The following is a 10967-nucleotide window of genomic DNA, read 5'->3' as shown; positions in this document are numbered from 1 at the left end:
AGAGAGAGAGAGAGAGAGAGAGAGAGAGAGAGAGAGAGAGAGAGGAGAGAGAGAAAAATTGGGCTAGGACAAAAGAGAAAACAGAAACTGAGTGGAGCTGGGAAGGTGGGAAAGACAGAAACCAACTACGAAAGAATAGTTACTTGACAACCTCCAAATCATAATTAGGAGAAACTTCCTGGCCTCACATTTTCCACATAAACACTCGGGCGCTGGGCAAAGTTAATGGGTCTCTGACTGCTGCACAAGAGAGAGCCTCTGTCCAAATTCAGCAGCGATTGACGTCACAGACGCAGTGTCTCAGAGCAACGTACTCCGCTCCCCTCATTTATATGTTTGACCCTAACCTTTCCCAGATGTGCAACTGTTCTTCCTTCCAAAAAGGGACTTTCAACACTGGCCATTGTGTGCTCTCTGAATCCAGTCCTGCAGCAAAAACAAAAGTCCAAGTTCCCGAGTTTTAGAACTGGACTCGTGTGCCGGAGTATCTCTGGGCTGTTTGGTGTCCTCTCTGGAGGCTTGTATAATGGGCTTTCTGTCTTTATGTGCTTGTTATCTCACGCCTCAAACTGCTCCTTAGCCTCTGGCTGGCCGTCTCTCTTTGTCTGGCCACAGAGAGGTGGGAGTATGACAAGGCAGATGCAGTTAGGACCCGGCTCCAGCCTACTCCCCAACTCCTGCCTGAACTCCCCGCCCTCCCTGGCTCCCCGGGCACACATGTTATTTGTAGTTGTGCTAAGACTTGTCGGTGACTCACGGCCCTGTGGCTTTGCCTGCTCTGTTCAGGCTGCTGTCCTCTTCCCCTTTCCCCCTTTGATCTGATGGACACCAAGTGCTCATTCAGTTCTAAAGGCAATGCAAGCTTCCTCTACTCCCAGAAGCCTTTTCTAATGCCCTTCCCTGTCCCCTCCCAGTTCACATTGCCTGTTCCCTCCACACCTGCCAGCCCTGCTTTGCAAAGACTCTTAACCTTACCCTCCCCATCACACATGGGTGTGTTTACTTCTCTCTCTGCTTTACGTTACAGTTAGTTGTTCATGTGTCTTTTTCTCTAACTAGATCCTGAGCCCTTTAAGAGCAGGAACTGTATCATGCCCATCTTTGAACCTCTAGTACTTAAGTTGGTGTGTAATAGGTATTGAATAAATTGGCCAAGGAAATGGGACAATGATGTAACAGAAGTTATGTACAGTATCTTGATGACTTTGCAAGAATGAGTATTAACAAAACAGTGCGGCCCGTTACCACTGCTAGAGAACAGCACAGGAAAATAAACATTAAATTTATACAATAGGGACCATCACTGCTGTTATTGCAGGTCCTTAACATACCCTGTTACTTCCTAAGTGCTTCGCAGATATTATCTCAGTTTCTTCTTACCACATCCCTTTTCCAAGTGGCATGGGGATTCTATCATCACTGTTTACATCATTTCAAGTTTCTAGACAACATGATCCTGTAGCCTGCAGTGGAGACATGTTCCAAGACCTCTCAACTCTTTGGAAAGCCCTACGTGTACTATCTGTTACAAAGCTGCTAAACAAAGGATCATGACTTCAAAATTCCCTTTGCGCTCATTACACGAAAATCAAATTTTCCCTCCTCTCTGCACCCAAAGTTACTAACTTTCCTTTCCCAAAACCTAAGACTTTGATGTGAGGCCAGATCCATGGAGGGGTAGGTAGCAGGGGCCACCAGCTGGGCTTAATTAGTATGCCTTTCCCTGAAAGATAAGAATATGTACTTAAGAAAGAGCTGCCCATGTCTTGAAAAACCTACACGCCACACTAGGCTTCCATTTGAGAGAAAGAAAATTGGAGTAGTAGTGAAATCCTCAAATAGGGGAGAAATAAAAAGCGGGTTGAGGAAGCATTCATAACAATTTACCTTCCTACGATGTGACTTGGGTGTGTCTACCCACTGCATATCCTCCTTCTCCTCGTCCTCAAGGAATTGACCTCAGTTGTATGGAGCTCAAAGAAAACAGAGGAGAGATGATGTTATGATGTTGTTGTTTAAACACCCAGGAGGCAAATCTCCCTTTCTTGGTGGGATATAAGGGTGATTTCAGGACTTACTGCAGCCAGAGTCCTGGAGGCCACAAGGGATCTGCTTGTTATCATTTCCATTAGTGGCATTAGGATGGTGAGAAAAGGGGAGGTTGGAAGGGAGGGAAAGAGAAAAGTCCACTTATCTGACCATCCTCTGGGATCTGGTGATCTGACCATCACCAGGAATGGTGATGTCCTCCTATGGCAAAAACTTTCTGGCTTTTCACTGAAAGGAGACGTCCACAGGGAGTTTTCAAATTGTTGCCTCTCTCTATGGGTTAGTAGACTCCATTTTAGCAGAGTTAAGGGCTAAGTAGATTAGCGAGTTGCTCAGGATTCATAATTATGTAAAATAATCTTCAAGTTATGTAATTCGTGTTAAAACCAGTCCTTAAATATTTTGTTGTTTCCATTTTTTCTATACAGCCTCCTTAAGAACTGTGCTCACTGAAATAGGATAAAGTGGATTTCTAGTGTTATGGGGATTTTCCCAAGGAAGCTGTGAATTTATGAAGCTGGGAGTACTGTAGGAAATTAATATTTTGAATCAGAAGCAAAAGATGTGTGTTTTTCCAGAGTTTTGGTGGAGGGGGATGTTACAGAGGATTGTATGCTCTCTTTTAATTTCAAACTCTTTGTTATTTTTCTTTAATATAATATTAATGTTGGACACAGAACTTTAGCCTATGAACATTTTAAAATCATGGGATAAGCTTTGAATTCATTTAACCTTTTGCTAACGGATAATTCCAAGGAGATAAAGTCAAAAGAATGATGGGAAAAAGTAAAAATAATCCTCAGCCAAATCAGATAGAGGGACAGGAGGAGGAGGAGAGGGGACGGAACAAAATACAAAACTAACACACCAAAAAGGACGGAGGAAACCTGGGAAAGTGAAACTATCCAATTACTTCCCCAGTCAGGAAATTATTGCTAAGTTAATTTAACGGGTACAGAGAAGAGTGAAGTCAACACACTATGGTTCAGATGAGAGATTTAACTCTCACTTGCAAACTGCAATGATAGGGGGTGGGGAAGAATAATATAGCTTATTAGTGCTGCCTTAGGGATTATGGTCTCCTGAATTACTGTACCTAACAAACATGATGTGACTACTATACACACAGCATGGGCCAGGCATGTATAGATATGAAGATGAGTTGGTCACTTGACCTTCCATCAAAGGGCCCTGAGTTGTCTGAAGGGGTATAAATCAATGAGATGAAAAGAGAACCCAGAAAAAATGAGTGTTGGCTGAGAATGGGTCCCACTCAGCTGAAGGTTCCAAACTGCATAACTGGCATTATGAACCATTTTTCTGTCCTGTCCTCCAGTGTGGTAGATGCTCACTCTTAATCATTCTTTCTAGATAGCCTTTATCAGATTAAGGAAGTTCCCTTCTATTCTAGTTTGCTGAGGGTTTTAAAATTGTTAATATAATATTTTTAAATTGTATGGTATCTTTTTTCATCTATGAAGATGATTATGATTTTATTTTTCTTTATTCCCTTAATTTGGGGAATCACATTAACTTTTGTATGTACCCATCATGTACAACCAGAATAAACACAACTTGGTTATTCTTTTTGTGTAATTGCAGGATTTGGTTTACTAATATTCTCTTTAGGATATTTGTATCTATATTGATGAGTAAGAAACTGGCCTGTACATTTCCTTTTTTTTTTTTTTTTTTTTAAAGCCTGGTGCTTTAGCTTACTATTGAGATTCTACTGTCTTCAAGAAATGTGCTTAGAATTGTTTTCTTTTATTTTCTGAGTTTGTTTAATATGAGTTTAATTTCTTCCTTAAATATTTGGAAAAAAGTCACTAGTGAGGTTCCCTGGGCCTAAAGTTTTTTTTTTCATTTATTAATTAGGATTTAACTTCCTTAATGAGTGTAGGACATTTATAGTTTCTATGTCTTCTTGAATTTATTTTGAAAACTATATTTTCTCATTCCAGTTTGCATGGTATAAACGTATTTACTTAAGGGTTTGTCAGTTTTACCTAAATTTTCAATTGCATTAGCATAACATTGTTCATAATAGTTTTTTATCTGTGTGATCTGTGGTGATTTCCACTTTCACATTTCTGATATTGTTTTTCCTTGATCTTTTTAAAAAACTGGTCTAGAAGGGATTTATCAATCTTATTAGGGATTTTCAATGAATCGACTTATGGCTTTGTTGCAACTTTTATTGTGTGTTTGTTTTCTATTTCGTTCATTTCTATCCTTTTAAAAATTATGTCCTTTAAAATATTGAGGGGCTTTAGTTTGCTTTTCTTAAAAACTAACTTCTTGATATACGTGCTTAACTAATTGATTTTCAGCCTTTCTTCTTTTCTAATATATGCATTTAAGGCTATGCATCTCCATCTAATATAGTCTTATCTTCATCGCACAAATTTTGATATGTCATATTTTCATTAGTATCATTTCAAAATATTTTCTAATTTTTATTGTGATTTCTACTGTGATCCATTGACCATTTAGAAATTAATTGTTTAATTTCCAAATGTATGAAGATTTTGTTACATAGTTCTAATTTAAATCAGCTATGACCAGAGAATATACTGTAGATTATTACAATCCTTTGAAATTTTTTGAAACTTGCTCTATAAACTAATAGTCTATCGGAATTTTTGTCAAATTTCTAGGAAAACTGGAAAGATTAATTGGTTCTTTAAAAAATTTGGAGTAGTTCAAAATATGTAAATTAGGACAGATTTGATAGTTATGTTTTTAAATCATTTATATCCTTATGTTTATTTTTGACTGCTATCTCAATCAGTTAATGCAAAATGTGTGTTATAATCTCCCTGTATAATTTTGGATTTGTAGATATTACATATAAGTCCTGTCAATTTTGGCTTTATATATATTGAGGCTAAATTATTAGCTATATATTAAGAATTGGTATATCTTTTTGGTGAATTGAACCTTTTATCATTAAGAAATATCTTTCTTTATCTCTACTAGCTCTTCTTACCTTTAAGTCTGATGAGGGTGATATGTGTGGGTGTGTGTGTGTGTGTTTGAGGGTCTCGCTCTGTCACCCAGGCTAGAGTGCCATGGTGTCATAGCTCACAGCAATCTCAAACTCCTCTGCTCAAGTGATCCTCCTGCCTCAGCTTCTTGAATAGCTGGGACTACAGGTGCATACCACCACACCCGCCTAATTTTTCTGTTTTTAGTAGAGTTGGGGTCTCGCTCTTGCTCAGGCTGGTCTCCAACTCCTGAGCTCAAGCAATCCTCCTGCCTTGGCCTCCCAGAACTCTAGGATTATAGGCGTGAGCAAGCGAGGGTGATGTTAATACAGCCACCCCAACTTTCTTTTAGTTGGTAGTGCTTGTGTGGCATTTTACCATTATTGTACTTCGAACATCAGCATGGTATTACTTGTCTTTCTTACAGTAGCATATATTTCTTATATGGTATTACTTATATGGTATCAGCATGGTATTACTCGTCTTTCTTATAAGTAGCATATATTTGTACCTTTTGTTTATCTAGTCTGACAATCTTTGTCTTTTAATTGGAATAGTACTAAGTTGTTGAATGTTTTTTACTATGAAAGGATATTGAATTTTGTCAAATGCTTTTTCTGCATCAATTTTATTTGATTATGTGTTTTTTGTCCTTTCTATTAATGCGGTTCTTACATTGATTTTCATATGTTGAATCAATCTTGATTGATTTTCGTATGTCAAATCATCCTTGCATTTCAAGAATAAATACCACTGGATCATCATGTATAGTCCTTTTAATGTGCTGTTGAATTTGATTTGTAGATATTTTATTGAGAATTTTGCCTGAATATTCATCAGGGTATTGGTCTGTAGTTTTCTTGTAGTATTCTTGTCTGATTTTGGTATCAAGGGAACACTGGCCTCACAGATTGCCTTACAGAAGCATTCCCTCTCTTCAATTTTTTTTTTTTGAAAGAGAATTGGATTGGCATTAGTTCTTTAAATGTTTGGCAGAATTCTCTAGTGAAACCTTATGGGCCTAGACTTTTCTTTGCTGAGAGGATCTGATTACTGATTTAATATCCTTACTAGTTATAGATCTGTTCAGATTTTTTATTTCTTTGTTTACTCTTGGTGGATATACAGTTCTAGAAATTTATCCATTTCTTCTAGATTATGCAATTGTTGGTTTGTACTTGTTCCTAGTAGTCTCTCATGATCTTTTTTATTTCTATGACATCAGTTGACATCCATTTTCCTCTCTCACTGCCTTCCTTTGTGTTTCATTGATTTTTTCTGTAGTGATATGCTTTAATTTCTTTCTCATTTTCTTTTGTGCATCTTCTGCAGGTATTTTCTTGTGGTTATTATAGGGATTAGATAAAACATCTTCTTGTTATAACATTATATTTTAAACTAATAACAACTTAACTTCCATCAAATACAAAACTCTATTCTTTGACATTCTCCACCCCTTATTAATGTTATTGATGCCAAAAATTACATTTTTAAATATTTTGTATCCATTAATATAGTCCTATAGTTATTTTTATGTGTTATCTTTTAGATTCTATACAGAGTTAAAAGTGATTTATATACCATCATTACAATATTACGGGAGTCTGCATTTGTTTATGTATGTACTTTTACCAGAGGGCTTTCTATTTTCATGTTTTTGTGTTGTTGTCTAGTGGTAGTGTCCTTTCATGTCAACTTGAAGGACTCTGTTTAGCGATTCTTATAGGGCAGGTCTAGTGGTGACGACTGCCCCGAGCTTTTGTTTACCGGGAAACTCTTTATTTCTCTTCATTTTGAAGGACAATTTTGCCAGCTATAGTATTCTTGGTTGGTAGTGAGATCTAGGGCTTCTTATTCTATCGTCTTACTGATATCACTCTGTAGCTACTTTTTAAGACAATATCAAAATCTACCAAGGTATTTGATTATCATTACTTTATATAAATCTTGCACCATCTCCTGGAATTTTCTCTCCTCTAATTAAAGTACTTATATGCAAAACTGAATTGTTTTAGGGCAGCCTGAAAGTTTGTATGGCTGAGAATATTTTTATCATCCACTCATACTTAAATGACAGTTGAATATAAACTTCTTGGCTCTAAATATTTTTTCTCAATACTTTGAAAATATTACCCTATTTTTAAAAATCCCCCTTTTTTGTTGATTATTTCTAGTGTTGCTGTTGAAATATCTAAAATTAATCTGATTTTGATCATTAGCACAGGATCTGATTTTTTTTTCTAGGATCTTTTATCATTTTCTCTTCATCTTTGATATTCTTACATTTTCTTATTAGCTATCTAGTGTGAGGTTTTTCCTTCTATCTCCTCTTTGGGACTCTGGCCCTTTCACTATGTTTTCTCCTCCTTCTCTTCATTCAGGAAAATTTATCTCTGTTATTTCTTCAAACGTTTCCTCCTTCTCCATTATTGCTCCCTCTTTCTGTGATTTCTGTTTTTCTGATGTTATTATTTCTAGTTATATTCCTCTTTCTCCTTGCCTCTTAGATTTTCTTTCATGTTTTATATTTTCTTGCCTTTTTATTCTTCTCTTTGGGAAATTTTCTCAATCCAATTTTTAAAATTTCTAATCCATTCATTTGCTAATTTATGCTATTGATTTAATTTATATTCTTCATTTTAACTAATTTTTTTAATATCTAACCGTTCCTGGTCCTTTTTATGTTAGTACTTTCTTGTTTCAAGTTGCTAAATAACTTCTATTATCTCTTTTGGTTCTATATTTCTGCTTTGGCATAATATGTAAAGTTATTTTCAGTTTAAATGGCTGTGCTCTTCAAATATCTTCTTATTTTGCCTTGAAAGTTCATTTTCCCCTGGAGATATTGGTTACTTTCTCAGACAAGGGTAGAGCTGCAAGGGTTAAGCTGCAACATCCCTTATTAGCTCAGGTTAGGGAGCTAAGCCCTGTGGAGGAGAAGGCCAGGTGCAGAAAAACCAATTAGTCACTTCTCGCGTGTACCTTAGGGCCTCTCTCTTTGCCACATGAAAGTAGCATCCTTACATTTTATAAATTAATCAACCCTGAGAGTTTAGAATGGGAGGAATGGGGAGTCTCTGCTCAAGGTTAGTTAGTCTCCACCTGTTGTTTTTAGTGCCTCACAGGTGCAAATCTTCTGCACTGCCTTGTTTGTATTACCTAGCACACCTGGACAGAGCTGAGAACCACACATATAAGGGCAGAAATTGTCTGTCCAAGGCAATAACAGAGGAGAGCAAGAGCAAAACAAAAGAATTCCTATCTCATCGTACCTTCCCAATGCATGTAGTCATTGCTCCTATTCAAAGTCACACCTTACTCATACACCAGTCCAAACCAGCATAACTCCATCTCTCCTGGCAAGTTTCCTGGTATTTTTCCTCTGTAGTTCCTTGAAGGAAGGAGTCAGCCATCATATTGGTTCAGTGCCTCAGAGTATCTTGATTCTAATCTGATTTTTAATTTTTCCAAGAGTATGATCTTGGACAAGTTACTTTATTTCTCCTTAGTTTTCTTATCCATAAAAATGGGACTGATACATAATGTTGATAGCAATATAAATATTAGAAATAATGTATAGCAGTTAGTGCTGATATTAGAATAAAGTAGAAACTCAGGAAATCATAGCTGCTATTGTAATTATTGATATTGTTACTATTGTAACAGAGCCTGCCTTTCTATTCTGTATTGGGATGTTCTGAATAATGGGGTGCAATGTTGCTGTGCTCATAATAGAAAAGGTTGTCTTTATTGTGTTTAGAATCACATCACTGAGATTATGTTTCCTTTTCGTTTTGGGGTTATTCATATGTATGAGTAACCAATCAGAGGATTTGGGGCTCTGGCTCCAAATAACGGAGATGTGGTTGATAGCAGTCTTCTGAGGGGAAGTAACTGACCCCTGCAACATGGTAAAGAACCAGAAGGAAGGGTATGGGTGACCATTGTGGAATGGCCAAATCCATAATCTAGCATTTACTTTCCTTCTTGTGTGTTGAAGTTCCATTCTGTTAGAGCCCAATGCCTTCAATAAAGTGACATTACATATTACAGAGTGGTCTTGCTTCTGCTTGAGTAATTAAGGGATAGAAGCTGATCATGAGATATTAAGAGTTTTTACAAAAAGCCAGTCTGGTCTCAGACAGTGTCACTTGGATGACAAGGGACAGACAGGATGGGCCTGTGGGACAGCCCAACACACCTCAGAGATTCTCAGAAATACTTGGGGTGAGGAACCAGATAAAAGACTGGGCTTCCTATAGTAGTAGGGTAGGAAATAGAAAATTCTGATCTGGCATTGAATGGGGGAAGTGTGACTCACTGTAGGATGGAGAATCAGGACCTTTGCATTGCATTGTTAGTTCCAAATGATAGTATTACCACATTCCAGCACTCTGTACCTGCTTGCAACAGATCAAATGTCTGCTGTCTCCTCTCTTGCTTGGAGGGCACCGGGAGGCAGAGTGCTCGACTTTGAGTAACTTGAGATTTGTCAGCTTTGGGTGCTCGGCTACCACTTTGTCAGCAACATAGACTTCTGAAGTGGACCTGGCAACATCATGGTCAGCTACACCCACTCTGAGGCCTCAGCAACATCTGTCCTCAATTTTCTCTTCTCAGGGCAGATATGAGGTGGGAAACAAAGAAAATATGTCTGCTGATTTCTTAAACTCATACATATTTATTCTTGAAACATATGCTTCTTTTCTCCCTCAGGGCTAATGAAACCTGCTTCCCCTTTGGTTTCACATCTAAAATGATGTGGCTCATTTCTCATCCTCCTCTAAGAAATGGCCAATTGCTGGTGGGGTCAGGGGATTCCCAGAGGGTATACAATAGAAGCTGATGCTATTTTAAAAATGCCAGAAAGTCTTCCATTATGCCCAAATATGGCCACAGGAGACATGTGTTCTTTAATTATTTTCTCCTGAGTTCAGTTCAATAATTACTCAGAGAAGTTTCTTGAAGTGAAGGATATCTGAGCAATTCATGGAGCCTTTGACGGCTTCCTGGGTTGCCTCCATAAACTCCACCCTGTGGACCTCATGCATTCCATCAGGGCTGGACAAAGGCAAGCCTCCCTTCTTTGGGACAGGCCCTGTTTCCTTCTACCCTAAGTAGTGACTCTCACAGCCTTTGTTATGGACTCCTCAGATCTCTGTACATAGCAACCAGGCCATGAGGTGAGCTGATCTCTACCCATTAAACATGATGCCACCAAGCTGTTCCTGTCCGTTACTGCCACTAAAATTACAGCTGTTGGTCAGCCCTTAGTGGAAAGAAGTAACTTCCTCCCTCCTCCTGCTTCTCAAAAATAACATGCTTTTCACTCTATCCCTACTAGAAAATGCACATACCAACCCAGAGAGAGTTGAGCTGGGAATTTTTCAGGCAGGATTTCCCACCCTCCCAGCAGGCTCAGAGTTTTGAACTTGAGTGAGGACGCGAACTTGCCAGGTTTTCAGGGACTCAGCTTGAGCCTCCACTCTTCCCACCCTCCCACTACAGCTATCCCAGTGGTTTTGCTCTGAGATAAGAACTGTTTCACCCTTCAAAGAAGTAAAATCCATTAGGGAAAAAGAAAGATGCCACAAGTCACGGAGGAAAGAAAGAGACAGGTGTGTGTATGTGTCCCTGTGCTTTCACACATGTACACATGCATGGAGTTCTTATACGTGCATTGAATGGGCATGTGTGAATTCTTGTGTGCATGTGTGTCATGTGTATAGTGTGTTGACAATAAGAGAACTTCAATCTCTCTTCCTCTCATTTTCTTATCCACAGCTTGCTTTTCCTTACCCCAAGGTAACCTCTTATAATTTATTTGCTTTATTTTAACTATCTTTGTGTGTGTGTGTGTGTGCAGCAAAAAACTGACCAAAAATTTGGCAAAGAGGATTGTTTGTAGATGTGAACAGTTCCTCTTGG

The sequence above is a fragment of the Propithecus coquereli genome, unplaced genomic scaffold (genome assembly GCF_000956105.1).
Source record: "Propithecus coquereli isolate 6110/MARCELLA unplaced genomic scaffold, Pcoq_1.0 Scaffold121, whole genome shotgun sequence".
Classification (NCBI taxonomy): domain Eukaryota; kingdom Metazoa; phylum Chordata; class Mammalia; order Primates; family Indriidae; genus Propithecus; species Propithecus coquereli.
This window is presented reverse-complemented; position numbering follows the sequence as displayed.